This window comes from Phoca vitulina, unplaced genomic scaffold (assembly GCF_004348235.1).
Source record: "Phoca vitulina isolate PV1807 unplaced genomic scaffold, GSC_HSeal_1.0 scaffold40, whole genome shotgun sequence".
NCBI classification, from domain to species: Eukaryota; Metazoa; Chordata; class Mammalia; order Carnivora; family Phocidae; genus Phoca; species Phoca vitulina.
Genome location: NW_022589743.1, coordinates 23,619,923 through 23,644,434, shown reverse-complemented (window position 1 = coordinate 23,644,434; position 24,512 = coordinate 23,619,923). Strand labels below are relative to the sequence as shown.

Here is a 24,512-nt window from a genome sequence, read left to right as displayed (position 1 = left end):
ATCCGCCGCCTTCTGCTGGTCTTCATTGGTGTCTTTACTTCCACCGGGCAAAGGCTGCACCTGCTTCATCTTTGTTCTTCCACTCATCCATGCCTCAGTTATGTACTGGGCACCTACGACGTACCGAACCTGGGCTGGGACGGCGCGTGAGCAGGACACACACTGTCCCTGCCGCCTTGGAGGCCAACGGAGCCACTAAGCAAACCCACACAGATCAGTACCAGCTGGGACGGGGGCTCCCGGAGAAAAGTGCATGGTTCGTGAGCCCTGAGGTAGAGGAAGAGTCAAGGAGGGCGTCTCGGCACCACAAGGGAGAGGACAGTGGGCAGGCACACTTTCTAGCCGAACAATGGGTGTTTGCTAAACATCTGAGGAACAAATGAGGGGCTGTAGCGAGTCAGACACCGCTAGTGTGTCGCCGTGTCCTCTCCGACACTTTTATCCTGATGGGTCACTGCAGCGGGCACCCCGAGGGCTTTTGCAGCAAACATGTCTGCAGTGCACGCGGGACAGCCCGCCTCTGTCACCCCTGCAGCTCTCGGCTGCCTCGTGGCCCCCAACACCGCCCTCAGGCCCGGTGCGGGCACGGCACTGGTAACGGCGGCCCTGAGCACATGCTGGAAGGATGGTAAGGCTGTCTCTGGCCTCCTCGGGCAAGGGCCACGACCTATCAGTGACATCTGCTGTGGGAGCAGGAGTACGCCGCCGTGTCCCGCATTTTCTGTGCCACTCGGGGCCCCATAGATGCAGGCAAGAAATTTCCTGCAGATCTAATTGCCTGGAAAAGCCCTCGGCGTCTGGTATCCCTTTCCTTATAGATCACATGGACCGTGCAAGTAATATTGTTTTCCTGCTTTGACCACTCATGAGTTCAGGGCTAAATTTGTGGTTCAGATGTAGCCGACTGTGTACCCCTCTACGGCCTGGGCATGTCTTCTAACTCTCTCCCCGGTTCTGACCTTCCAGTTAATCTACATTTTTCCTGATCTTGCTTTTATGGGTTTCTATTTAATCACACACACACACACACACACACACACACACACACACACACGTATGTATCTGTATATACAGAAAACACCCTCTTCTAGGTCTGACATTTAATATCTACTTTACGTTTCTATTACAAATACATATTTATACATGTCACCTATATTCAAGATCTATAGAGAAAGCTATATTCTTGCGGGCATCTCGATTCCTTCATGGAGCCAGATGCAGGCATACGGGGAGAGATGGGCAGATGACAGGGAAAACCAGGAAGAACGAAAGCATTCAGATCACCACCGCGCCCTGCCGTGAACACAGTCCGGGATCAGAGAGGAGAGGCCGGGCTTTTCGTCCCAGCTTGGACCAGCAGTGATGAGAGTTACAGGAAAAAAACTACTCTCACCAGCCCCGCCCCTCTCCAGGCAACCTGAGGTTTTATCAACTACTGAATGCATATAAAACAATCTGTCCTGGGACGCCTGGGTGGCTCAGTTGGTTAAGCGGCTGCCTTCGGCTCAGGTCATGATCCCAGGGTCCTGGGATCGAGTCCCACATCGGGTTCCCTGCTCGGCAGGGAGTCTGCTTCTCCCTCTGCCTGCCTCTCCCCCTGCTCGTGTTCTCTCTCTCTGACAAATAAATAAATAAAATCTTAAAAAAAAAAAAAAAAAAATCTGTCCTACTTACTTCACTCGGTTGTAACAGAAATTAAATGGAGAGGTTCCTGACTGCTACTCACCGGTAGGCCCCCAGCTTATGGCACCGGCATCATTATCAGTATTGGAAAGAACATTCTAGGCAACCGGCACCCAGCCATAAACAAGAAAACGCCACACCGCATGGCTTCCTATGAATGCTGCAGGAATTCAAAGAGAATTGAGGCTTCGGCGCCGACATCTGCATGCAGAGTCCCTCCTTGTCCCCCCCCCATGTCTGAGAGCCGTGTCTGACTGAAGGACTTCAAGTCCCTGCTTCTCACAGCCAGAGAAAAAGTGCCATCCAGGTCCATCACACTCCTTGGGACTGGAAATGGCAGGCGCCACCTCCCCCTGGCGCCAAGGGCCGGGGGCTCCAGGCCCCCACGCATCACCTGCAGGCCAGGTAAAGAGCATGAGTGGAGGCTGGGAACCAGGGGGCGGGTGTGAGGTCACGGGCAGCCGACCCTCACGCACACCTCCCACCGGACGTCGCACACATTTCCTGTCCCCTCAGAGGCCCCTTTATTCCACAATCACCAGGGTTTTGAGGCACCTGAGTCAGTGCCACTGAGTTTCAAACAGCAGGTGAAAACGAGACAATGACAATAACCGGGTTCCTTTTCAACATATTTGTCAGCAGGGCATGGTCAGGTCTTTCTTTTCTGGGGGAATGGACAGAATTCACAAAGGTGGTAAGACTAATTCTACATTCTGGAATGTTCCTGGCCCAGTCAAGGGCTGAAAGTAAAGGCCAAAAGAGGGGAGTTGGACAGTCAAAGGGCTGTGTCTGCAAACCAGTTCAAGTGACAGAAGGTCTCATGTAGTTTTTCACTGGGGCAGACCAGCCCCAGGCAGCGAGTTACCTAAAGTGTGTGTTGGGGGGGGGACAGGACACGACACCCTGCTGTAAAGGAACCTGCATCTCATCCGATGTCCCTTCCCCTCCCTGGCCTTACCACAGCTGCCCAGCTTTTACACTGTCACTGGCCCCCTCAGGCCCAGCTGACCCTCTCGGGGTGCGCACAGCCCAAGTGGGCATGTTTAAGTCTTTCCCCTTGAAAATCTGGGAAACGGGCTAAGAGTCTCAACAGCTCTCTGGAACAGTAAGCCGTAAACCCAGTAGCTGATGGAGGGCCCACTTTCCCCGTGTGGATACCCAGGAAAGAGAAGGGTGGTGTGCAGTGAGGGAAACAAGAGGCCACACGAGGCTGAAGCAAACACCAGTCAGAGAGAGGACTCTTGCGTTTCTCTCTGGTCCACGGGCTTTATTCAGCCCTTCCAGGGGCCTGGCCTTCTGTGAGATACTCCAGTACCCTGGCAATAAATTCCAGTTTTTGTTCGATGGCTACTGTTTGCAACCAGGTAGCCCTAGTTAGCCGGATGAATATGAGGCCTGTCCCCTACCACACGTTAAGCGAGGAGACCTCAGCCAGTCTCTGGGCCGATGAAGAACACCCAGGGGGGTTCAAATCAGTGGCCAGGGGAGGTCTGGCTCCATCTAGCGGGGGAACCTTGAACAATAACCTCCCTGAAATGCAGGTGACCCTCTCCAATCCGTTCTCCACGGTCACAGGGAGCTCTTCAAAATGCAGCCCCAAAACGGCACTCTTTAGGCCAATCCTTCAGGAGCTTCCTACTGCTCTGAAGATAAAACCAAAATCCTCCCCGCTAGCCCACCCCCTCCCCAGCACTCACTCCCCATTCTCCCTCCTCTCGGCACCCCCCCACACCACTAATCTCCTTGCTTTCTCTATGGATTTGCATATTCTGGACATTTCATATAAATGGCGCCATGTAATAGGTGGCCTTTTCTATTCTTTCATTTTTCTGTGCTCTAATCTTTATTATTTTCCTTCTGCTCGCTTTGGATTTAGTTTCCTCTTCTTCCAGTTTCTTGAGACAGAAGATTATTAATTTGAGGTCTTTCTTCTTCATTAATATAGGCACTTATAACTGTAAATTTCCTCCTGAGCACAGCTTCAGCTGCATCCCGTAAGTTTGGGCATGTCGTATTTTCATTTTCTTACATCTCAAAGTATTTTCAAGTCTCTCTTGTGACTTCTTTGACCCATTGGCTATTTAGGCGTGTTTACTTTCCACATATTTGTGAACTTTCCAAATTCCCTTTGCTACTGATTTCTAATTTCACTCCACTGTAGGCAGAGAACATACTTTGTAGGATTTTGATCCTCTGAAATTTAAGGCGGCTTATTTCATGATATGCTATCTCCTGGAGCAAACTCTATGTGCCCTTGAGAAGAATGTGGACTACGCTTCTGTTGGGAGGAGTGCTGTATAGACGTCTGTCAGTCTTACCTGGTTGACAGTGTTGTTCAGGTCTCGTGTTCCCTCGCGGATTCTGCCTGCCCCAGTCCATCTATCACTGAAAGTGGAACCTTGAAGTCTCCAACTATTATTGTTGAATTGTCTATTTCTCCTCTCATTTCTGTTAGTCTTTGCTTCGAGTATTTTGGGGGTCCGTCGTTAGGTGCATATATAACTGACATATTTTCCTGATCAGTTAACCCTTCCATCATTACAAAATAGCCTTGTTTGTCTCTAGTAACTATTTTTGTCTTAAATATTTTCTCTACTATCAGTGTGGCCACCTCAGCTCGCTTTTAGTTACTGCTTGTGTGGTATATCTTTTTTACTCCTTTACTTTCCACTTACATCGTGTATCTTTAAATCTAAAGTGTGTTTCTTGTAGACAGTATAGAGTTGGGTTTATCCATTCTGTTAATCCCTGTCTTTTATTGGAGTTTTTAGTCCATTTGCATTTATTTTTTTAAAAAAGATTTTATTTATTTATTTGACAGAAGGAGAGAGACAGCGAGAGAGGGAACACAGCAGGGGGAGTGGGAGAGGGAGAAGCAGACGCTTAACGACTGAGCCACCCAGGTGCCCCTCCATTTGCATTTAATGCAATTACTTATAAGATTTATGCCGTTTTGCTATTTGTTTTCTATACGTCATGTCTTTTTATTCCTACATTCTTCCATTACTGCCTTCTTTTATGTTAAATAGGGATTTTCCAGCACACCATTTTAATTCTCTTTTATACACATTTTTTTTTTTTGGTTATTTTCTTAGTGGAGATAACAATTAACATTTTAACTTCAAACAATCTGGCTCTGATTAATACCAAATTAATTTCAACAACATATAAAAACTCCGCTATAATATAGCTCTGTTTCCTCTCCCCTCCTTTGTGCTGTTATTGTTATACAAACTACATTTTTAAATGTTATTACCCTGTCAACTCAGTTTTATAACTATTGCTCTATGCAGATAGAAGAAAAGAATTACAAACAAAATACATCTATAGCTTTAAAGGCGCTCCTGATTTCTTCATGTGGATTTGAGTCCCTGTCTGGTGTCCTTTCATTTCAGCCTGAAGACTCCCTTTAGTATTTTCTTTAGGGCATGGCTGATAGCAACAAAATTCAGTTTTGATTCATCTGGGATGTCTTGATTTCTCTTTCACTTCTGAAGGATAGATTTGTTTCTGGATATAGAATTCTTAGTTGACGGTCTTTTTCTGTTAGCACTTTGTCATCCCACTGCCTCCCGGTTTCCATGGTCTCCGATGAGAAGTCAGCCGTAAATCTTATCAGGGATCCTTTGTCGGATTAAGTCTTACCCTTCGTTTCTGAGCTCAACCATCTCTTCCTCCCGGACTAGGTTAGGCCCTTTTGCACATGTCCCCCAGGACTCTTTAATTCTCCTTTGTAGTGATGATTACAACTGTAATTAAACAATTAACAAGAGAAGTAGCTCGTGTGTGTATATGTGTGTGTGTGTGTGTGTGTGTTTCCCTCTCTAGAATATAAGTTCCATAAGGCAAGAACCAGGCCTGTTTTCTTCACTGCTATATCCTCAGAGGCAGCCCAGTGACTGCACACTGTAGTCTTTCAAAAAATACTTACTGAGTGAATGAATGAAAATCATCCCAAAGTAGACCGAGTCACTGGTGTCAATTCTTTACTCCCAGTAATAGTATAAGATAGCCACACTCTGCCATGGCCTGATGGTGGGCCTCCCTGTCCCTTGGCTTGGGATTGGCCGCGTGGCCTGGGATTAGCTGATGGGATGTCAGCCGATATGATGTGAGCAAAGGCTTGAAATGTGCTTGTGCAACTGAGCTCACTCTCTTGTACTCCTGCCTGTCACTAAGACACAAACATGACTTGGTGGTCACTGGTCCAAGGGGGGATCAGAGACACACGGGACACACCTAAACCCAACTCACAGCGTGAGGTCGACAAGTCCCACTGAGCACAGCTTAGGTGGGCCAGACCTCACCCAACCCAAAGCTACGTGAGAAGGAATAACTATTACCGCCATATGCCGGTGGGGTTTGGGGTGGTTTGTCATGCAGCAATATTGTGGCGAAAGATGGCTGAGACATACGACTTGGCAAGTTTGAGGAGCACAAGGAAGTCCTGAGGAAGGTCTTCCATCTGGTCCTTCATATGGCCCACGACCCGGTTCAAACTGATTCGATGGCAGATCCACACCCCTCCTCCAGACTTACAGAATAAACTCCCTAGAATTCTACAATCCCACAACTGGGATAATTATGCCACGCAGCAGCCTCCTGGAGCAGCCCAAAGCAGATCAGGCACCTGCACACAGGTGCTTCACAAGAGATCGTCTTTGTCCTCCGCCAGCCACCCCCTCACCAGCCCCCAACGAGGCCTGAGAGTGCATCTTCACAGCCAGGAAAATCTGGGTTTCTCTGCAGTGGGTTTGGGGGAGGGGGGTTCCCAGGGCCTGACCCTTCTTAAGGCCTCAACTGATCTCAGGTAAAGAGGAGTGGGCAGGGACACGGGCAGGCAGAGCATACCTCCTTATGTCGTTACTCTGATTCAATGTGTGATCTAAAGTTATATTTATCCATTCAAAATGTAGAACTGTCTCTTTCAAGGAGGGCTTGAGGCAGCTTGGGGCAAACACAATAACAAATAAACAACTCAGGGATCAAAGAGAACAGAGGCCAGGCAGAGAGCAGAAAGAGGAGATGCCACCTGAAATCTGATGATTAAACTGAGAGACGCATCTGACTCAGCTTGCTGCAGCCGCACAAACAGGGCAAGTATGTGGGTTACAGAATTCGATATAAAATCAAAGCAGCAGCCCTGGTGTCCAGGTGTGAACCCCACCTGCAGGCAGGTCCAAGGCCCAGAGGATACCCCTCAGGCCAAACCAAGACCTCATTACTAAATAATAATCACCATCACCCAAGTGCCAAGCACTGTTCTAAATGCTTTGTACAAGCCTTCTCATTTAGTCCTCATGGCAGCAAAGCAGGTACTCATTATTTCCATTTTACAGATGAGTAAACTGAGGCCCAGAGAGGCAAAACAACTTTTAAGGCCACAGAGTGAGGCAGTGCTAGAGGCAGGATGAAACCTCTAAGTCTGAACTTAGAGCCCAGGCCCTTAACCAGGAAGCAATCCAGCTTCTACGCTGCTCATGCCAGAAACGCCGAGCACTTCCGGCTCCGGGCCCTCCTCTCCACGAAAGCCTCCTTCCCTCCACCGCCGAAGCTCTCCCACCGCTGGCCGCGCCTATGTGTCAGAACCCTAAGCGCCTGTGAGCCTCCTGCGGATAACCTGCCTGATTCCCACCTGCCAACCTCTGGAAATGTGCCTTACCTTCCTACCCCCACAGACCCTGCACCCCTAGCATGCGCCCCGCTTGCCGCCCAGCCCTCCTCCGGGTGCAGCTCTTCCGAGCTGCCTCACGTGCTGTCCAGCCCACATGCCTGCCCCAGACTCCAACACTAACGCCCTAAGAGTCCGTGTTCTCCATCTGTCAGCAGAGTTCACCACAGAGCGATGATGTACAGTGAGCCTGCTCTAGGGCAGTGACCCGTGGAGTGCAAACCTTCAACCCCTAACTAGCTCCTTGACCCACGTTCCGGACAGGCCTGTGCAAAGTGAGCTCAGCCCCCAGTCGAATTCCATCTGCTCCCTTGGCCTGTCCTCTCTGCTGTGACCTCGGACAGTGACCTAGACACCAAGTTTCACTTCTGCGAAGGCCACTGAGATGCCACGCGGGGCCTGCTTGCTGCCAAGGTCCCTCCTCTGCCAAGTTACCCCCCATCACCCTGTCGAGGGCGACGCAGTTCACCACAGGATCCGAACCTGAACACAAGTTTATGGGAAGTCTGAGGCCATCCCAGCCCATGACACACTTTTGTGGGGAATGAGAGGAGGCTCCTTTTATCCGAGATGCTTCTGTCCCCGCTGTTGGAAAATGATTACAGTAAAGTGAGAACGTGAAAACAAGAGACTTAATGTCCATTTGTTACAAACTCACTGCCATCAACCACAGAAATCGAAGCCATCTTCCTCACAGGACGCTCGGCTTGCAAAAGTGACTTTGGCAAACCCACCATGCCCACGGCCACCTGCAGCTCTGGCCAAGCCACTGAGTGACATGCCCCGCAGCAACCTGGACAGGGGGAGGCCACGTGGCGAAGAACCAGGTCCTGTTTCTGCTGAGCTCAAGTCTTAAGTGTAAGGTCCTAACAAGCCCAGAGAGTGGGAGAAAGCTCTTCATGTCTAGGCCGGGGTCATTAGACCCCAAAGTGGTGGATTCTGCAAAAGAGGAAAAGCGCCCTGAGGATTAGAAGTGGCGGGGAGAGACGGCTGTGGGAACCGGCTGTCCAGAAAGGCCGAGGGACAGAAAGTGGGCAACGGCCGGCCGCTTGGGCAGCTGCCCTGGGACACAGCCTGGACTGGGTTTTATCACTTGGGGCTAGAAAGGATTTCACATTCATCTCTGACCTCTTTTGGCGAACTTCACCCATGGCACCTGCCCCTTGATCAAACACTTTCCCAGACCCTGACATTAATGAGGACAAGCAGTGTGACAACTCAGACACCAGTCAGAATAGGGTCGTCTCCTGTCACTAATCGGTGTGATTTGATGACATTAAGAGAGAAACCAGAATTGAATTCATTTCCGTTTTTACTTTTAAATGAGGCCCCACTTAGAGTAGAACAATTTGGATGTTGAGCCTTCTTAGGCAAACAGTCCCTGAGGGATGGCGCTGAAGAACTCTGACTCTGGGTCTACCTTCTGATCCACGCCCCAAACACCCCCCTCCCCTAGCCGCCCAGCACGCTACGTGGAGGAGCAAGAGAAATGAACCTGGTTTCCAAAAATGAAGTTCAGAAAATCATACACACTCCTATATTTCACCTTCTAAATTAAGCCAGCGTTCTCCATTAACTTTCCACCAGGGACTGAGAGAACATTGTTCCAAAACTGCAAACTAAATTTAAAGTTAGAGGGGAAAGGAAAAAAAAAAAAAAGCACGATTCGCCAAGCCCAAATGTTTGAAGCAGTTTTGCCACCAACTTTTTAATTAGCGGTAAAGTGAGTACCTATTTGAGAGCTCACCTGGTCAGCCCAGGAATCCAAGGGTTCAAATGGGGTCATATAAAAATTCAGGGATTGGTTAAAGGCAGATTCTACTGCTAAGACAGTTCTAGCAAGATGAGAGGCGCAATCCACTAAAATCTGGGGGGTAGTGGTTGGGCGTGCTGTATTCATCAGTAATGTGGCTGCAAGCAACAGAAGCCCGGTCTGGCTGACATGAGCACAAAGGAATTTGCTGGAGGGATACCTCATAGCGCAGAATCGATGGCAAGGCTGAAGGTGCTGATGTGGACAAAAAACAGGAACCCTAGTAGCTATAAGAGACCAGGCCTCAAAGTCTCTTCGGCTCCTCTGTGGAATAAGTAGCTCTACGATCCTCTCCCTAATTGCTTCCCTCAGCACAAGTGTCAGATCCCAGAATGGCAGCCCAGCTGACTGGCCCAGTGTGGGCCAAGATCCCACTTCTCGACCTGGGTGATGGTTACATGGTGGCGTACGCTTTCAAAAATTATCCAAGCAGTATACTTAGGATGTGAGTAGTTTTCTGAATGGATCTTATGCTTAAAAAAAAAAAAAGAAAGTTAGGCCTAATCTATGACCCAGCAATTCCACTCCTAACAGAAGTAAAACATGTAAGAGAAATAATATATATAAGAGACGTGAACACATATGTCAACAAGAAGACTCAGGGCCACTCCGTTTACAATAGCCAAAAACTAAAAACAGCCCAGGGGTCTACTGATAGGCGAATGGGTAAGTAAATCGTACATATTCATACAACGGAACACGACAGCAATAAAAAGGAAGCAGCTACTGATACACCAAGGGTAAGTATCAAAACATCATGTCAAGTGAGAGAAGGAAGCCTCTGACAAAAGAGTACATACTGTATGATTCCATTCATATGAAGTTCTAGCACAGGCAAACTGGTCCATGGTGGAAACAAATCCAAATAGTGGTTGATTCTGGGGGAGTGGTGTAGAAATTGCCTGGGAAGAAGGATGCGGGAACTTTCTGGGGTGATGGTCATGTTCTCTATCTTGACACGGGTTTGGGTTGCATGGGTGTATGCACTTATTTGAGCTCACTGATGGAACATAGAAGATTTGTGCACTTCACTGTATGTACATTTTACCACAAAAGAAAGGAAACATAAACAAATATTGAACTTTAGTTAACGATAAGCTTGCTGACTTAAGCTCTGACTGTTCTGTTCATCAAAAGATGCTATTGGGGTGTCTGGGTGGCTCCGTCAGTTAAGCGTCCAACTCTTGATTCGGCTCAAGTCATGATCTCAGGGTCATGAGATCGAGCCCCATGCTGGGCTCCACGCTAGGAGTGGAGCCTGCTTAAGATTCTCTCTCTCCTTCTCCCTTGCCACCTCCCCCCTACCTCCCTCTCAAAAAAAGATTTAAAAAAATAAATAAAAATAAAATATATTTTATTTTATTTTTTATTTTATTTTATTTTTTTAAAGATTTTATTTATTTGACAGAGAGAGACACAGCGAGAGAGGGAACACAAGCAGGGGGAGTGGGAGAGGGAGAAGCAGGCTTCCCACTGAGCAGGGAGCCCGATGCAGGGCTCAATCCCAGAACTCTGAGATCATGACCTGAGCCGAAGGCAGACGCTTAATGACTGAGCCACCCAGGCGCCCCAGAAATAAAATATATTTTAAAAAGAAAAGATGCTATTAAGATAGTGAAAAAGCCAGCCACAAACTGAGAGAAGTGTTTATAACACATAATAAACAAAGAATTAGTACCAGAATGTGAATGTGGGAAGATCACTTATGAATCATTAATAATCTTTTTTTTTTTGAATCAGTAATAACCTAATAGGGGCACCGCCTGGAGTGGGGTAAGGGGAAGAGAAAAAAAGTCAAATAGGAAAGAAATAGATAAAGAAAAGTACAGGTGCATAAATGAGGAAACACAAATAGCTCGTAAATGTGTTCAGTGTTAGCAGTAATCATCAAAATGCCAATTTTTAAAAAGATTTTTTTATTATTATTATTATTTTGAGAGAGAGAGAAAGCACGAGTGGAGGGAGTGGTTAGGGGCAGACGGAGAGGGGGAGAGAGTCTCAAGCAGGTTCCAAGTCCAGTGTAGAGCCCAGTTCCGGGCTTGATCTTACCACCTTGAGATCATGACCTGAGCTGAAATCAAGAGTCTGATGCTTAACCGACTGAGCCACCCAGGCACCCTAAGATTTTATCTTTTTTAAAAGTAATCTCTATACCCAACGTGGGGCTCAAACTCACAACCCCAAGATCAAGAGTAACACGCTCCACCAACTGAGCCAGCCAGGTGCCCCTTGAAATGCCAGTTTAAACCACAGTAAGATATCAGTTCACACTCACCAGACTGACAAAAACAAAAAGAGTGAATGGTACTGGTGACGATGCAGAGTAACCAACACTCTGGTCCAGGTCTGTAGGGACTACACGTTGCTTCAGAATTTGGAGAACAGGAGGTGAAGGAGCACATGGCCTATGACCTTGTAATCTACTCCCAAGTACACATCCTAGAGAAACTTACACATAGAAAGGATGTTGGTGATAGTAAAGAAAAGCAGAAACAACCCAAATGCCCATCAACAAGTGGCAGGGATAAATAAATTGGGTACCAGCTACATGCAACAACAAGATGAATCTCAACAACAGGTACACACATGTATCAATTTAAAAACGAATCCAGCGTGAGTCCATTGGTAAAACCTCAAAAGCATACAAAAATCCAACAATGTATTGTTTAAGGACATAAGCCTGTATGGTGAAGCTATAAAGGACAGGTTAATAATTACAACAAAATCCAGGTTAGTACGTCCCCTAGGGGTGAGGAAAGAGGGAGATCCATTTAAGGAGAGGTATAAAAGCAATTCTAAAGGGCTAGCGGTGCTCTATTTCTTAAGCTGGCTAGGCAGATGTCTGTTTTATTATTCTCCTTTAAACTGTACGTGTATGTTTTATATGCTCTTGTATATATACATTTCACAATAATTTTTTAAGTCAGTAACTTCTTATATTCCAACATATCCAGTTGAAAATAAATGTTAAAAAAAAAAAAGATCCCGGGACACTTGCGTGGCTCAGTTGGTTAAGCATCTGCCTTCGGCTCAGGTCATGATCCCAGGGTCCTGGGATTGAGTCCCACACTGGGATCCCTGCTCAGTGGGGAGCCTGCTTCTCCCTCTCCCTCTGCCGCTCCCCCTGCTTGTGCTCGCTCTCTGACAAATAAATAATAAAATCTTTAAAAAAAAAAAAAAAGGTCCTATTCCCTAGTAACAAAAAAAGTAAAACACCTGGCAACATAAAGAAATCTATGAAACTTTACTGCATAGTATAAAAGAAGAGATAACTGGAAAGAACACATAAATAAATACAGGACCATATTTCTAGATAGGAAAAGCCAATAGTTACTATTTTATAAGTTTAATATAATCCCAAATTTGATTCTAATGATATTTGTAGAAAAACAATGAAAGGATTATAAAGTTCATATAGAAGAATAAATAAATAGGCAAGCATAACCAAGGAAATTTCAAGAAAGAACCTGCACTTCCAGGTGTTAAAATATATTTTTAAAAATGTAATCGTACAGGAAGAAGAGACAGATAATGAAAGAAACAGAAACAGAAAGCCTGGAAGTTAATATGTTTGTACACTAGAATAAAGCTAACATTTAAAGTCTGTCCAGGGGCGCCTGGGTGGCTCAGTCGGTTAAGCAGCTGCCTTCAGCTCAGGTCATGATCCCAGAGTCCTGGGATCGAGCCCCGCGTCGGGCTCCCTGCTCAGTGGAGAGTCTGCTTCTCCCTCTCCCTCTGCCTGCCTCTCTGCCTACTTGTGCTCTCTATCTCTGTGTCAAATAAATAAATAAAATCTTTAAAAAAAATAAAGTCTGTCCAGAGAAGAGGGAAGGACAAAACCTATAACCTAGTAACACACGGTTACTAGTAACACTGGTTCTGGGACTGGGAATCTAAGGGATAAGGGAGGAGGGAGAATCTCATTGTCTTTTGTATCTTTTGAATTTTGTGGGGTTTTTTTAAGTTTTCATTTTAATCCCAACTAGTTGACATACAGTGTTATATTAGTTTCAGGTGTATAATTATATCTTTTGAATTTTGAACAACATGACTGTAACATCTATTCAAAAAATCACTTTAAATTTAAAATATAGCTGGTGGGAAAAGAAATTAAATGGAAAGAACTGGTCGACAATTTGGAAAGAAAATCAGGGTCTTATCTCACATCATAAACCAAATTAAGTTTCGATTGGATTAGAGCAGTGAATGAAAAAGTGGGCACCAAATAAAGAACCTGAAGAAATACAGGTGAATATTTATCTGACCTTGGGGTGGGGAAGACCTTTCAAACCCAAAAGCAAAGGAGGAAATCGTAAAATGAAAGGACTCATGCATGGCCTTAGCCACATCTATCAGTCAGCTCAGGCTGCCTTCACAAATACCCTGGAGACTGGGCAGCTGAACAACATTTATTTCTCACAGTTCTGGAAGCTGAAGTTCAAGATCAAAGTGCTGGTTAACTTGGTTCCTGGTGTGGGCTCTCCTCCTTGGGGGGCAGACGGGGGCCTGACTTCTGTGTGCTCCCTTGGCCTTTCCTCTGTGCATACAGACCAGAGAGAGAGGGAGAGAGACAGAGGGAAGGAGGGAGGGAGGGCCAGCTGGTCTCTCTTCTTATCAGGACACTAATCCCATCATGAGGGCCCCACCCTCATGGCCTCATGTAATCCTGATTACCTCCTGAACACCCATCTCCAAATACCATCACATTGGAGGTTAGGGTATCAACATACGAATTTGGGAAAAACAAAACATTCAGTCCACAACACCACACAGAAACTTCTCTATGTTTAAAAATAATAATAATAATAGGGGCGCCTGGCTGGCTCAGTCAGTGGAACATGAGATACTTGATCTCAAGGTTGAGAGTTCGAGCCCCACATTGGGTGTAGAGATTACTTAAAAATAAAATCTCTAAAAAAATAAAAAATAGGGGCGCCTGGGTGGCTCAGTCAGTGAAGCGTCTGACTCTTGATTTGGGATCAGGTCAGAATCTCTGGGTTGTGGGACCAAGCCCCTTGTCAGCTCCATGCTCAGTGGGGAGTCTGCTTGAGATTCTCTCCCTCTGCCCCTCCCCCTTCTTGTACACATGCGCGTGCATGTGCGTGCTCTCTCGCAAATAAATCTTTAAAAAAAAATAAACATAAAAATAATTAAAAAACCGTGAACTAAGAAAAAATGTGTTACATATATGTCATCTTTCTTATGTATAAGCAAACATGTTGGTTATAAAACCATTTATATAGAATGATCTCAATTTTTAAACATTAAACAACAGTTATCTCTAGGGGTTGAGAATCAATGGCTTTTATTTTCTTGTGTTTTTGTGTATTTTCTAAATTTCCACAGGGAATGTGAGTTACTTTTATAATTCAAAAGACCATTATTTTGAAGAAGTGTTATGTTGTGGTCAAGCAACATCAGGGGCAGAGGGTCCTGTTCTGCGAAACTTGAGGAGGATGGCTTCGAGCCAGGTGCCCAGCACAGTTTGGGATCTGGAATGCGTGATTCATATGACCCTGCAGACTCTACGGGGAACCCCTCTAAGAGGCGAGTATTTCTCCCCACAGGAGGTGGGCAGGACCGGGATCCTGCACCAGTGAAAATCCTAGCCCACGGAAAAGGGAAGAAAACTAATTTGAGACGGTTCCAAAGGGACAGACTCAGAAGCAGAACAACAAAGAGGCAGATCTCAGTTCAAAAAAAGGTAGAATTTCTACCTACGCAGGCTGCCCTTAAATGCAAAGCACTCCACTGTGAGCACGTCACCGTCCATCAGTGCTCAGAGACGCATTGAAAAAAGTCTTCTATCACAAAGGGGGTTAGACTAGTATTAATCTTTAATTATATAAGTACTTTTCCTTTTACGGATTTAAAGAGATTATATACTTAAAATGAGTGAATTGGGGCGCCTGGGTGGCTCAGTCGTTAAGCGTCTGCCTTCAGCTCAGGTCATGATCCCAGGGTCCTGGGATCATGACCTGAGCCAAAAGAAGACGCTTAACCAACTGAACCACCCAGGCACCTCTAATTCTTTTTCAAAGCTGCATAGTATTCCTGGGTATGACCATCTGAGTTTCTTTAGCTCTTCCACCACCAATGCATGTTCAGACTGTACAGTTTTTCACGACTCCAAACTGCCACAAAGACTGTCCCAGAACTTTCCACCTGTGCACACGTGCTGAGGTTTCCTTAGGGCAGATCCCGAGAAACAGAATCCCTGTGTCATAGGGCAGATGCATTTTTTATGTTAACAAATTGATGTCCGTGTGACATTCCTTTCTAAGCCTCAGATCCCATGGCTTTATCAGTCTGATCCCTGTGAAATTGCCTCTGGTCAGTTCTGGCCCAGCAGTTTGGTCTCCCTGGCCTATTCTGTGCCCTGGCTTCGTTCCATGGCTCTTACCACCCAGCAGTGAGATGGGCTGCCCCGCTCACTTCCAAGCACAGGCCAAACGGCCCCCCGGTGCTGGCTACTCAGTGAGGGGACTCTTGGATGGATCCAAGATGCAGCATTTCTCGGAATCAGAGGATGTATCATTGGTGAATGAGAAGGGGGTGGGGGCCAAGCAAGAGGCAACTTTATAAACCCCCGACATCAACTCAACTGCTCGGATGGCCATATCCAAAGATGAAAAGCACCAGCACATTGCGGCATGAGCGCAGCAGGGCTGGATAGTGACCATCACTCACCCTCCTCACCAGGCAAACACCCCGTAACTTCGTAAGGATGCCCACAACCATCACTGCAGCCCCCAGCTGATGAACTGCCATGGTATACTAAGTGCTTTTACGTAAGGTGCTAACTGCGTAACTGTGGTCTTACATAAGGTGCTCTGGTATTTTTAGCAGCATGTAACTCCATAGGAAAGGAGATGCTCTCCCAGTGAATGCCACTCACTTTACAGGCCGGCGCAGTCCTTGAAAGGCTGATGTCTTACAAGCAGCTCGTGGCTGTCAGAGGGTTGAGGATGTCTGTGCTGAGGGCTATAGCACCAGCCGGATTCTGCAATCTCTCCAGGCCCACCTGACACCCCACAACCAACAGATAAGGAAGACACAATACCTCGATTGCCCCCCAGCATCACAGCCGCAAGAAAAGGGCCGCTGACTTGGCCGATCCCCACCAGCCACATCCTAGCTTAGCAAGCGCTCCCCAACCCCAGCAGAGTGGAGGGGGACAGGAGGAAACCAGAGCCGATCTGGCCCTGCTTCCACATCCCCAGAGCTGTCCCCCCAGAACCTGGGTGCCCACCCTCATGTCACCTCCCAGTTGTCACTAGAAGTCCAAGGTTCCAGGTAGAGTGAAGTCAAAGGTATGGCGTGTCTGTATTCATGTCTTGGGTCTAGGGTCACTGCTGCCTTTATTCTGGTTTTGCTAAATCTTTTTTTTTTTTAAGATTTTATTTATTTGTCAGAGAGAGCAAGTGCACAAGCAGTGGGAGAGGCAGAGGGAGTGGGAGAAGCAGGCTCCCCACTGAGCCAGGAGCCCAACGCGGGACTCGATCCCAGGAACCTGGGATCACAACCTGAGCCAAAGGCAGATACTCAACCCAAGGAGCCACCCAGGTGTCCCACTGCTAAATCCTGAAGTATGACACACATACAGAGAAGTACACATACCAAAAATGGTGAATTTTGACAATATGAATATGTGACCAACACCCAGATAAAAAGAACAAACATTACCAGCCTCCCAGGAGCCTTCCTCATGCCTCCAGGAACCTACTACACTGACTTCCAACACCTTATATTTGTTTTGCCTCTTTTGCACTTTACATAAATGGAATCATATGGTACCAGGTGTTTGGCCCGTGCTTGGAAGTGAGCGGGGCAGCCCATCTCACTGCTGGGTGGTAAGAGCCATGGAACGAAGCCAGGGCACAGAATAGGCCAGGGAGACCAAACTGCTGGGCCAGAACCGACCAGAGGCAATTTCACAGGGATCAGACTGATAAAGCCATGGAATCTGAGGCTTAGAAAGGAATGTCACACGGACATCAATTTGTTAACATAAAAAATGCATCTGCCCTATGACACAGGGATTCTGTTTCTCGGGATCTGCCCTAAGGAAACCTCAGCACGTGTGCACAGGTGGAAAGTTCTGGGACAGTCTTTGTGGCAGTTTGGAGTCGTGAAAAACTGTACAGTCTGAACATGCATTGGTGGTGGAAGAGCTAAAGAAACTCAATCATACGGTTTGTGTGATCCATCCATGTGGTTCCATGTGCCTGTAAATGGTCCATCCTCGCTGTAGTAGAGTGTTTCTATAGTGTGTATTCCTCCCAACGTATCTGTCCATTCTACTGCCGTTGGGTGATTTCCAGTGTTTTGGCGATTACAAGTAGTGCTGCTATAACATTCAAGTACATGCATTTTCACCACAGCCTTTTGCCCGTAAGACATAAAAAGTGGTAAACTGAAGGGACGCCTGGGTGGCTCAGATGGTTGGGATCTGCCTTCTGCTCAGGTCGTGATCTCCGGGTCCTGGGATCCAGCCCCAGGTCAGGCTCCCAACTCAGCGGAGAGTCTGCTTCTCCCTCTGCCTCTCCCCCCTTACTCGTGCTCTCTCTCTAATGAATAAATAAAATCTTTTTTTAAAAAATGGCAAACTGAAAAAATAAATAAATAAAAAGTTGAAGACCGCCACTTTAAGCCTCAATCTCGAGAAAGCCAACCTGTCCTACCTCTCCAATTCACACTTTCGTTCTTTAAACAGTCCTTCCATGGGCTACACCAAGTAAAGGGCACTGGCCACAGGGGCCACACTGCCTAGGACAACTGCTGTGTGTCCTCAGGCAAGCGTTTCGCTTCTCTACACATCAATTTCCTTACCTATAAAATGGGGATAATAATAGTACTTTGCATTTCCCTCGGTTGAGGATTAAGTAAGGGAACAGCGTGTGCACGTCGTTAAGCGCTCAGTCCACGTCAGGAGCTCTGCCCGCTGCTAAAGGCACCTTTCTCAGCACCCTGAGGCACCTGCTCGCCCCCCCCCCCCAGGAGAGCCGAGCAAGGCTCTAACGCAGAAGGAGGCAGCAAGTGAGGACAATTTCGCCCCCTGCCAGGGAAGCAGAGCGGCACCAAAAAGCCCTCCCCACCGCACCAAACCACTCTCTCCCTCCGCCTCTCCCGTCGTCGAGGACACCGGACACCATGCAATGGCCTTCACTCAAAATATGGCCTAAACCGGGGGCACCGTTCTAGAGGCATTATTAATGGCACGTGTCAGCAGCCCAGTCACGGGCTGCTAGGGCACCGACAGTGCCCAGAAACCACTGCCTGAAAAAAAAAAAAAACCACGACATTTTCTAATGTGTATGCGAAAGGAGAGCGAAGTGTAGTATGTTGTGTTTTTAGGCGACAGAGATGGAAAAAAGGCCCTGGAAGCTTACGGTGCAGAGACCTAGGAGCAAGAGACTCGGGGCCTCACGCTAGTGGTTGCCATGGCAACCACATTTCACAGCAGGAACTCATTTTCATATGACAGTGACCTGCAGAGGGAAGGAAGGACTAGGAAACTTCTTTCGTTGAAGGAGGTTCAGTTTGCGGGGGAGCTGGGATTGATTTTCTTGACCAAAAAAAAGCAGGTAAAAGTGCCTTAAGGGACAGACATGACCCGAACTACCTGAGGGCCCTGCAGGGTTCTCTGTACCACAACTTTTACTTAAGACACACACACACACACACACACACACACACACGCCCTGTTTCTAAGGCCTCAGGGCAGATGTCACAGCCTCCCTGAGTCACTCGCCCCACCATTAACCATCTGTTCTGTTACAGTCTTTCCCTGGAGTCCCAAAGCAACCAGCTGACCAAGCCACCGGCCCAGCCCCTGCACCTGGGCCAGGTGCCAAGAGGTCACATAACACTCCTTGGGCTGAAGCACACGCTTCCCTGAACAGCAAATCCTAGCACTGAAAACATCTTGGGAGTCAGGCGGACTGGAATTCCAACCTGTGCCCGGCCCGCTGACAAGCTGTGTGATGGAGGCAAGTCCCTCAAGCTCTCTGGCTTGGTGTCCTCATGGGCAGGACGAGACAATAATTGCAGCAGTCATCCCTCTGGGCATCAGGAAGATCACACATACACAAGGGAGTGCCTGGAAAGATCAGCACACTGCCCCGCTCCTAATGACCACTCGATAAATAGCTGCTATGGTTAAGGGCCGGAAAAGCATCTCCCACAACCAGAGGCTGAAGGCAGAGAACACAGTATTCAATTGGGTGGCACACACAGTAATGAATCCATTAATAACCCAGCAGGAGTGTAGACGGATGGGGATCCGGAAGACTGGAAGAGTCTAGGACAGAGGTGCAGTTTCAGCCAGACTCTGAAGGCTAACAGGGAGGTATTCGCGGATGTCTGGGAGTGGGAACTCCTTTCTTGAGTGCTTGCAGGGGGCCCGGGTCCTGGGGATCCAGAAGGGGAACACGCTTCAAGGGCCCAAAGGGCCAGAGATCAGCAGCAAACAGCTGCACCAGGGCATGACGAAGAGGGAAAGCCAAGAAAAGGGCCCCGAGTGCAGCCAGAAAGGTCACAAAGCTTTCCCAGGGCAACAGCGACCGAGCGTGAACCCAGAGGGTAAGGGCAAAGGGGCTGACTGCGGTAGGGAGGGAAGAAGCTGCAGGCCTGGAAATTGGTTTGGGAGAGTGAGGCCCCATGAATGAGGAGCCTTCAACTCAGGGCGGAAGAGCTCGGCTTTGTGTGGGAGGAATGCCGAGCCTCTGAAGATTGCTCAGGGGAGGAGGGTCAGCCACTGGGCAAAAGCAGGAGCCAGGGACCATCAGTCTACCGGTGACCTGAGAGATGGACCGCAGAGGCTGGACGGGATGCTGGCACCAGACCAGCGGAAGGGCCTCGGAGCCCTGCCTGAGATGTTCGAGGCCTGCAGTAGTAGTTCACAGAGGGGTGGTGAGAGGTAGAGACACTTCAGTGAAAAGGGAGTATAACCGAGGAGGGAACCCCACTGCTGAGGAGCAAGTGAGAGCATCTGCCTCGGAAGAGGAGGCCAGACTCGGATGTTTGGTTGGGGTGTCACTCGGGCATCCAGGGGGCCAGGACTGATGCTAGAAGCCAGAGAGAGGGGCTGCCCTGAAGGGCTCCTGAAGAAAGTCCCTGCAAAGCTAAACACAGCATCTCAAAACACATCCCGCTAGGGGCACCTGGGTGGCTCAGTCAGTTAAGTGTCTGCCTTCGGTTCAGGTCACGATCTCAGGGTCCTGGGATCGAGCCCGGCATTGCGCTCCCTGCTCAGCAGAGAGCCTACTTCTCCCTCTCCCTCTGCCTGCCGCTCTATCTACTTGTGCTCTCTCTCTCTCTCTGTCAAATAAATAAAACCGTAAAAAAAAAAGAAAATATTACTTCATTATTAAAAAAAATCCCTCTGAGGGGGGAAGAGGGGTCCAAAGAGAAAGAACAATGGAGAAGAGCCAAACCAGGAGAGCGGGGTGCCCCAGAAATCACATCAAAGAAGGCTGCAGAGAAGACACACGCACACAGGCGTCCGCTCCCCAGGCAGAAGGACGAGGCCAGCAAAAGAGCAGTTTGGAAACAAGATGACTTTCAGGAAAGCAGTTTCAGCAGAGGGGTGGTGGGGCCAGGCTGCGCCAGGCTGCGGAGGATTAAAAGGGGAGGCAGGCAGCAGGTGCAGAGCACTTGTCTGGAAAATGTGACAGTGAGAGAAGAGGAAATGAAGCTTAGGCCTCTGATGCATGATCCCCCCCCCAAGAGATGGGAGGGCAAGTGGATGTCACAGGCAGGAGGGGGCATGGAGACCCCGGTGAGGGCACATTCGTTCAAGGTGCAGGGAAGGGAAGGGGCAGAGACTGGACCGCAGCCCTGGCTCTGCCAGTGCTCTTACCAGGGTGCCCAGGGCCACCCCTGATTCCCCAGCCCCCAGCAGCTGGGAAGATCAAAGATTCCCATGGAGCAGCACAGGTGGAACCTGATCATTCACCAGCATCCCTCTGGCCCTGATCTGAGGCTAGGTTTCCACCTTCTGCATCACACCTCTCCCCAGAATGACGTCGGGGGAAGGAATTGGGGGGGGGGGGGTTTACAGACCACCCAGATGGGAAAATCAGGTCCTCAGCCTTCCCAGCAGCCAGGCAGGAGACAGAAGTCTCAGACCTCCCAGCAGAGCCCTTGCTGAAGCCCAAGAAAGGGGGCTTCAGCCCCAAAAGCGCAAGTGTCATGGGCACTACTAGGCACCCTGGATGGATTTCAACACTTTCTTCAAGTCTTCTGCCTGGGAAAAACAGGTGGGCCTGATGGCTAGGAGTGGGTTTCCCGAGGGCTAGAAAACAAACCCAGGGCAGGATTCTCAGACTGAAAGAGGTGGGCAGGGTGAGGCAGAGGAAGCCCGTCTGCCCAGTGAGAAATCCCCGCATCCCGCACTCAAACGCTCCTGGGGCCCAACGTCCCGCTCCCGACCACCTACCCAGGGGCGAGAGCCCAAACGTCCCGGGCCCGGGCCCAGCACGGCGCCCCAAGCCGATCACCCGGAGTGTGGGATCCTCACGGAGGGCAAGCGGAGCGCAGACGGCCAGCGGCTCGGCCACACCGGGGCCCCTCTCGCCGCACGTGCGCGCCCCGGCGGGCAGCCGGCGGCCGGCGCTCGGTAAACACGGCACTTGTTGACCGGCTCGCGGGCCTCGCTCACCCCAGCGCCGCCTGGCGTCCGCAGCCGCGCTCGCCCGCCCGCCCTCTCGCCGCCCACTCCCCTCCCCCACCCGGCCGCCCCCGCCTCGCCCCGGCGGCGCCCCGGCTGCGGGCGCACCACGCGCTCCCCCGAGGGCCCCCGGCCGACAGCAGGCCAGACCCGGGGCGCACGCCGTTCCGGGGGGGCGCTGCCCGCGGCCGCTCGGGTCCAGCCCAGGCTCCGGGAGAGGCGGGCGGCGGGCGCGGCGGGGAGGGGAGCGCGACGCCAGGGCCAGGAGCGCCCCGCCGGCCCCCGGGACTCGCCCCCGCGCGTGAGCCGAGAGCTCCCGGGTCCCTGGTCCCGCCCGCCGCCCCGCGGCCGCCCCGCGCGCCCCCACCCCCCCGAGAGCCAGACGCACCCCCCCCACCCCCGGCCCTCCGAGACTGGGCCGCGGACGAGGGGGTGGCCCCACTTTGGCCACACTCACCTGGGGTTTGGGGGGGGCGGTCGCCCCTGCCGCCCGGCGCGCTCCCTGGCTGCCCTCTGCCGGCCGCCGCAGGTACCCGGGCGCCCGCCCCGCCCCGCCCCGCCCCGCCCCTCGCCGCCCCGGGACCTGTGGCCGCGCGCGGGAGAGCCGGGCCTGAGGGCCGCTGGTAGGCGAGGGCCCCTCCGCGCCGCAGCCCTCGCAACGGCCCCTTCTTGTTACTGGATTCCAAACATCCCTCTTTTCCATAAGCAGCTTCAAGTCCCCAGAGCCAAAAATGACCCATTCTAACAGCCCCAGGACGCAAAGGGAAGGCAGGTATGGGTTCTGGGGCCTGAAACAGAACGCGGCACCCGCTGGAGCTCAACATCAGTTTGTTGAATGAACGAACCCTCCATTGATGGTGGGACAAATGGAGGCAACGCTACAGTGACTAGAGGAAACAGCGACAAAAAGCTAAAGCTTTCATCAGCTTGGTGTCTTGGCTTCACCATTTCAAGAACATCCGCAATGTTCTCCATTTTCATTCACTCTGAGCCTCGGGGTGGGAGTGGCCATGCTAAAGCCCTTCAACCCTCCACTCTACCCCAAAACAATTTTATGAAATAATTTCCTGAGAGAACACCAGAAACCGGTAGTTGAGTGATCACCAAATCTGAGAGTCCTGGTTTCCAACACACAGAAGCCCCCACCAGAACGGGGAGACACCTCCATTTGGGATCTGGATCTTCCCCATGGGAGATGTGATCTTGGCCATGGGAGCAAACGTCTCTAAGCTAGCACTGTCCAGCAGGCTTCCTGCAATTACAGAAATGTCATATTGCTGGGCGGTCCACTAGCGAGTAGTCCTAGGAGATGGATTCTTAAATTTCATTGAATTTTACTTAATTTAAATCTAAATCACCATGGTAGCTAGTGGCGAAGTCTCAGTTTCTTTATATGCAAAATAGACATTAATAGTCCTATTGTGAGGATTGAATGACCCAAGACCTGGCTCATTGTAAAAGCTCAGGGGTGCCTGAATGGCTCAGCTGGCTGAGTGTCTGTCTTAGGCTCAGGTCATGGTCTCAGGGTCCTGGGATCGAGCCTCCCTCCCACCCTATTGGGCTCCCCACTCAACGGGGAGTCTGCTTCGCTCTCTGCACCCCCCATGCTTGCTCTCTCTCAAATAAATAAATAAAATCTTTAAAAAATAAAAATAAAAGCTCAGTCAGAGGGAGTTATTAACATCATTTTCACCACCATCACCTCACTAACCCTAAAATGTCAAAGCTGCAGGGATCCTATAGGCTCTACCCCAGCTTCCCGCCCCAAAACCACCCTCCAGGAGTTGTTCTCCTTCTGCTTGCAATAGCTTGTGACAGAGCGCTTACCATCTCCGGGGGGACCTCGTTTCTCTTTGGACTGCTGACCACCTGGAGAAGATTTATACCTAACACTTTTGTGTGAGTAGATTTTGGTGGACAACTCAAAGAAGTGTTGAGTTTCAAGAGTGCTCAACAGCCAAGGGTGAGGCCCAAGGCAGGGAGCTTCGCAAGAATCAGTGCCTTAAATTAGGGACGGAGTCCGCTTTCATTTCAAGCCTACACGTACTTGTCAGGTATGTTGGAAGATGCCCCACTACTGGGATTTGTCTGATGTTTTTCCACAGTCACAGTGGGGCTAGGGGTTTGGGGAGAAAGACAATAGAGGCAGGAGCCATTTTCCTCACATCTCATTCAAGAGTTCACAACTGTTGCCATAATTTATCACCGTTGACTGTTGGCCTTGATCGCCTGGCTGAGGTAGTGTTCGTCAGATTTCTTCACTCCAAAGTGGGGTCTTATGTTCCTCCTTCTTTAGGGTGGAGTAGCTACATAATTTATTTGGAATTCTTCTGTATGGGAAACTTGTCTCTTCCCCCCCCTGTGATATTGTGATAGAACAAGAAATACATATTTTGGTCTTCTTCCTAACTCCTGACCAGAGCTCCTAAAATCCTTCTTATTTCCTACGTGGTAAGAACAATAGGGCCATCTTCTGTTATAAAATTTAGGTTTTGCCCCAGGCTCCTGAAACAGCCCTAGAGTGATCAAGTGAGAGGAGCATCTTTTCTTATTCATAACAAGCCCCTTTCAAGCACACCTGAGCCTGTATTAATGAGTGACTTTTGGAAAACCCTTAAGGATTGCCCAAGGGATGGATGAGCCAGTTGCCAGGGGGACTAAGCTGTGCTTAA

General features: G+C 49.4%; 1 protein-coding gene across 1 annotated transcript in view; it reads right to left on the bottom strand.

Annotated features, from left to right (window-relative positions):
* The window catches only part of RPH3AL (rabphilin 3A like (without C2 domains)), a 137,622-nt gene extending 115,840 nt beyond the window's left edge, over positions 1–21,782 (bottom strand). Inside the window, 1 exon segment of the mRNA XM_032428844.1 lies at positions 21,610–21,782. The gene's annotated coding sequence lies outside the window, so the exon portion shown is untranslated.
* Between the last annotated feature and the right edge of the window lie 2,730 nt (positions 21,783–24,512).